Genomic DNA, 6483 nt, shown 5'->3' with positions numbered 1-6483 from the left:
AGTCCTCAAACACTCTGCTTCATTCGGAAAAATGCTGCGCTCGCAGAGCTCAGACGGTGTTGTATTTGCAGCGAGTGACTTAATCTGATTCCATGGGAATCTGAATCTCTTGAAAGGCCCTTTGATCATAGGGATATTTCAGGGTACAGAATGAAGGATATACCACAAGAACTAGATGTTCAGTGCGACAAAGCACATGTTCAAACAAGGCAGGACATTTGTTTTGACTCTTATTCTTAATTTCCTTTCCTTTCTTTTGGATTTTTTTTATTGTAATCAGCAGTGTCTGAATCTTAAGAAATTCAACTGCTGTGTCTGTAAATATAACTGTATATGGCACACAGGATCATAGAATCCTAGAGTTGGAAGAGACTTCATGAGGCATCCAGTCCAACCCGCTGCCAAGAAGCAGGAATATTGCATTCAAAGTACCCCTGACAGATGGCCATCCAGCCTCTGTTTAAAAGCTTCCAAAGAAGGAGCCTCCACCACACTCCGGGGCAGAGAGTTCCACTGCTGAATGGCTCTCACAGGAAGTTCTTCCTCAAGTTCAAGCAGACCCAACACCCAATGCTGGAAACTCAAGCTTTTTTGGATTTTATGGAAGCATTGAACACCACAAAACTTTCTTCATTCCCTAGATATTGTCTAGGAACACTGGCTCCTTGCATGATGCAATGTGGATTTTAGCTGAGAACATGCTTTTACTGTTACAGTACTCAAAAGCTAAATACATATTAATTAGCTATCACCCTTACTGCTCTAGCTACACATTAATATATACGTATTGTCGAAGGCTTTCATGTCCAGAATCACTGGGTTGTTGTGGCCATGTTCTAGAAGCATTCTCTCCTGACATTTCACCTGCATCTGTGGCAGGCATCCTCAGAGGTTGTGAGGTCATAACCTCTGAGGATGCCTGCCATAGATGCAGGTGAATTGTCAGGAGAGAATGCTTCTAGAACATGGACATACAGCCCAAAAAACCTACAACAACCCACTCTCTCTCTCTCTCTCTCTCTCTCTCTCTCTCTATATATATATATATATATATTCTAGCTGCCAGCTTTACATTTTTTTGGAAATACCGTCAACTTATATTAATGTGTATGTCTTACTGAGAGACTACTCTTTAGTGCTGAACTAGGACTCAAGACCAATGCTTGAATCTTTGCTTAACTGGGTGATGTTGAATAAGTTCTACTTTCTCATTTTCGGAGGAAGACAACAGCAACTGCCCCACAAACAAATCTGATTCATCTGAGATTCACCGTAAGTTGGAAATAACTCGATGGAACAAAACATATGCTTTGCCTTTTTTCATATCCATCCTAAATTTTTCCATCTCTGTCTTGCTCTTTTATGTTTATATTTTGTATAATTATACTTGAAAAAGACAGTACTAAAAAAAAAACTCTTTCAATTTTTTTTGTTTTGTTGTCAGGAGCTCGAGTCGCTTCTGTTGTGAGAGAATTGGCCGTCTGCAAGGACATTGCCCAGGGGATGCCTGGATGATTTTGATGTTTTTTTATCATCCTTGTGGGAAGCTTCTCTCATGTCCCCGCATGAGAAGCTGGAGCTGATAGAGGGAGCTCATCCGCCTCTCCCCGAATTCGAACCTGCGACCTGTCGGTCTTCAGTCCTGCCGGCATAGGGGTTTAACCCACTGTGCCACCGGGGGCTCCTAACTCTTTCAATGACAATGTTGTAAAATGCCTAACTTGTGCACCAGCTGCAACCGTACCTCGAATATTTAAATAATGCAATTGTAGCTCCTGCTGTCTTCCTCTGAAGTTATTATTTCATCTGACTACTTTGCTCACAGGTTACTACCATATGGTTAAGACCACATTTCCAAGGCAACAGGTCCTGTCTGATTTTGGAGGCTAAGCAGGTTCAGTCCTGATTAGTACTAGGGTGGAAGATGGCCAATGAATACCAAGTGCTTTATGCTACATTTCAGAGGAAGGAACTGGCAATGCAACAAGGGAAGGAACTGGTATTCATGAGGTCACTGTAAGTCAACAGGCAACTTGAAGGTACACATACTCAGGACACTTCCACATAGCCATATAACCCAGAATATCAAGACAGAGAACCCCACAATATCTGGTTTGAATTGGGTTATCTGAGTCCACACTGCCATATATTCCAGTTCAAAGCAGATAATGTGGGATTTTATTCAGCTGTGTGGAAGGGGCCTAAGAGGATCACAGAATGGATCTACCAAGTATTAAAGCAGCAGCTGTTCAACGGCTCCATTTATTCTCCTGGACCAGCAGAATTCCTCAGTGGACCACAGACCTTGGCGTCAGCTGGTAATGCAAACAACAAGCTGGCTGTGTCACTCAAGTGACATTTTTCCAAGCTCGCACCAGCCAAAGAGGAGGAGTTGCAGATTCCAGGATAGTCCTCCCTCACCTAACAAAATGGAAATAATATAGGACCATTATGCAAAGTTAGAGGAGTTTAATCGCTGAGTCATAGAGTGCTCCCAAGCCATTAAACTTCCAAAGCAGGAAATGCAGACAGGGAGGAATGCAAGAACCCCAACCGGTTGAGCTACTCTCAACATATTGCAAGGACAAGCCAATCTCCCTCTGGAGGGAAATAGTTCAACTTTGACTGGATAATCATTCTTGTCCTTTTCCCTTTGCCTTTGGTGAAGAAGAAAAGGACAGTTACTTTGAAAGGACTATAATTTGGTCAAGATTTTTCTGAACGAGATACAGAGATACAGGCAGTCCCCAAGTTACGAAAAAGATAGGTTCTGTAGGCTTGTTCATTTTAAAAATGTAACTCCAGCCATATAAGAGAGAGAGAGAGAGAGAATGTGTACATATGTGTATATGTATTTTTGGTGCTGGTCACTGACCGTAATAAATAGATTTATTTATTTTATTTATGTATTTGACTTGTATACCGCCACTCCCATGATGGCGGTATGATGATGATGATATTATTATTTTACTGACACAAAACCACAGTATGTCACAGCAAGCAATATCTATATGCTGGATTTTGTATCACAAAATCACAAGTCGAACACTTCCCAAGCGTCTAGGACTGTGTGATGCATTTCCAAATGATGCGCACAGATCCAAATAAGGTGGCCTTTTGCAATTGACAGATCGTGATTTTGTCAGTGTTTATTGTTTCCAAATGCTGATTGAGATCTTTTGGCATGGCAAATAATAATAATAATAATAATAATTATTATTATTATTATTTAATAATAATAATAATAATTTAATAATAATAATAATAATTTTATTTATTATTATTAAATATTATTATTGTCATTATTATTATTTGAAACACAACAAGATTAATCCACAGCAGACAAGATCACTCTGCTGGCTGTTGTATTGGATCACAAGTCAGACATTTCCCAAGTGTCTAAGACTGTGTGATGTATCGGCTAATAATGCATGCAGATCCCAGTAAGGTGGCCTTTTGCAGCTGGCAGGTAGTAATTATGTCAGCACTAATTGTGTTCAAGTGCAGGTCAAGGTCTTTAAGTACTGCACCCAGTGTGCCGATCACCACTGGGACCACTTTTACTGGCTTGTGCCAGAGTCTTTGCAGTTTGATCTTTAAATCCTCATATCGTGTCAGCTTTATTATTATTATTATTATTATTATTATTTACATATTCATATTCACACACATACTTCAGATAGCATAGGGAAAGGTTAATACCCATGTGGTGTTTGTTTTGCTGTCAGTGCCCCTGTTTGGGAGATTTCACCTCACTTTCTGTCTCTGTGATAATTGGATTTTGAAAAATTTGGATTGTTGTGGAAACAAGGATTGGGGATAAAGCTTCAGTGGAGACAACTTTTCCCCATGATAACACTTCCAGGAGTGAATTTCGCTTCCTAGGGGGAGATTTCTCTCACTTCCTGTTGTCTCACCTCCGTTCTTAACTATGAATCATATGTAAGTTGGGGACTGCCTGTATATTGTTTATCCAATCAACATCTCAGTTGCCTGAATCCCTCCCCGCATGACATTCCTCAGATGTAGCCTTTCCCAGCTTTCGGTGCCCAGATATGTCTCATTTATTGATTTTAAACATTTGTAGTTCATTTGTTGCCCTTAAAGTCTAGAAGACAGCCCAGTTGAGGCAGTTTGGAGAGTAATTCAATTAACAATAAAACCATATCAATATATAAGCATAAAAACAATACAAAATTGATATAAATAATCACCAAAAAAACATAGTTTTGAAAAACAGCAAGACGACAAAAACGAAAACAGTTTAAAAAGTATTTAAAAGTTGAGCCCATTTCAAATTAAATAACTAAAAGTAAATGTAAGCAACGCAGTGTTTTCAAAACCCCTTTGGAAACACACACAAACAGACAGTGAAGAAGCCAGATCAATCTTTCCTGGTGGGGAGTCCCACAGTGGTGGTCCATTTCCAGTCCATTGCTGGAAATAAAATAAAGATTGATGGGACTTGGCATTGAATTGCAGAACTGGACCTTAGAGCCCAATCTAAATGGTCAGGCATGTACAAATGAGTGCAGGTTGTCCTTCAAAAATATGGTCATAGTCTGTTTAGGAAAATGTCCAAGATATTTGTTCTGGTACGGCTGTACCAGGAGCTCCAATTTTATTTGCTTTGTATTAAATGTTTGCTTGCAGTCCAAGGTTTCAGGGACTCTGCAGATAGGTGGCTTCTTTTGGTTGCAGCCATAGGGCAAGTCACCTGTCCATCATCATTAAGTTTTGGTTCCGCCCCTTGCTCAGGGCAATTGGGAAGGGAGCCATTTTTTAGTTAGTCTCAGCAAGGAAAGCTAATGTACAGCACGTGTGCAAGCTTCCCCTGTACAAAAGCTTCAACCCTTAAGACTTTCCAGGGGGAAACAGTCTTAAGAGCATCCAAGACCTTCCGGGGGAGAACAGTCTTAAGAGTCTCCAAAGATTTCCAGGGAAACAGCCCTAAAGATCAAAGAACTCCAGCTGGAGAACATCTAAGCCTTTACTGGTAGGTCCACTTGGCATTCGAGAAGCAGTTCGACCCGGTAGCGGAGCCCACATCAGTAAGGGTTTGATTACAGTCAGCCTGGGAGAAGTTAAAAAGGCGATTTCCCTTTAAAGTAAAGAAGAAGTTATTGAAGACAGTTGCCTGTCCTTTGTGGGCAAGTTTAGGAAGCTACCAGTTTCATAAAAGCCTGGAATCATTTATTTATCTTTATTGAAGTCAAGAAAGGTTTCTGTTCGATTGTTCATTAATAAAAGACTTTGTTATACTTCACAAGCCATCTGAAGATCATTTGTGGTAGAAAACCTCTAAGAACTTCTCTTTGGGCCCCCTGGCTTCCAGCTGGGCAAAGGTTGCATGTCCTGTTCTAAAGACAATTATTTACAGGCCCAGCACGCAACAGAACAATATTGGATAATTTTCTAATCTTCATATTGGCAATCATCAGGTTTTGTCACCTGTTGAATCCGGCCCTGGAGAATAATTTCTTGAATGGTAAGTAGAAAGAAAACAGACCAGCATGCATCTGATTTTTGTTACTCCAAATCAGCTATCTTCTCACTGCCTGCCTAGTCTATGTCTCATTTATCAGTAGTAATATTTGGAGATCTAAAACTGTTCGACAGTTTCATACTAGTCTTGCCAAAAGCCCCCGGTGGCACAGTGGCTTAAACCAGAGGTCCTCAAACTTTTTAAGCAGAGGGCCAGGTTACAGTCCCTCAAAATGTTGGAGGGCCGGACTGTAATTTGAAAAAATGAATCCCTATGCACACTGCACATATCTTAGTTATAGTACCAAAAAAACCCCACTTAAAATACAATAGTTAAAATGAAGAACAATTTTAACAAATATAAACTTATTAGTATTTCAATGGGAAGTGCGGGTCTGCTTTTGGCTGATGAGATAAGATTGTTGTTGTTGTTGTGTGCTTTCAAGTAGTTTCAGACTTAGGTTGACTTAGGTTGACCCTGAGTGAGGGTAAATGATAAGCAGAATGAATTTATTAATTACGGACTTGGCAAAACGATGGTCACCAGGCTGGCATTTTATTGTATTTTTATTGTATTAATGTAATGTTTTAACTGTTATAATTTATTGTTACTATGTATTTTACTGTGTGAATTGTAGGCATCAACGTATGCCGGTTGGAAGCCGCCCTGAGTCCCCCTTCAGGGATTGAGAAGGGCGGGGTAGAAATACCCTAAATAAATAAATAAATAAATGACCTTGGAGGACCGTATCTGACCCTCGGGCCTTAGTTTGAGGACCCCTGGCTTAAACCCTTGAGCCAGCAGGACTGCTGACCAAAAGGTCAGTGGTTCGAATCTCGGAAAGCGGGGTGAGCTCCCATCTGTCAGTTCCAGCTTCCCATGTGGGGACATGAGAGAAGCCTCCCACAGGATGGTAATACATCCAAGTGTCCACTGGGCAATGTCCTTGCAGACAGCCAATTATCTCATGCCAGAAGCAACTTGCAATTCCTAAAGTT

This window comes from Anolis sagrei, chromosome 1 (assembly GCF_037176765.1).
Source record: "Anolis sagrei isolate rAnoSag1 chromosome 1, rAnoSag1.mat, whole genome shotgun sequence".
Lineage (NCBI taxonomy): Eukaryota > Metazoa > Chordata > Lepidosauria > Squamata > Dactyloidae > Anolis > Anolis sagrei.
This window is presented reverse-complemented; position numbering follows the sequence as displayed.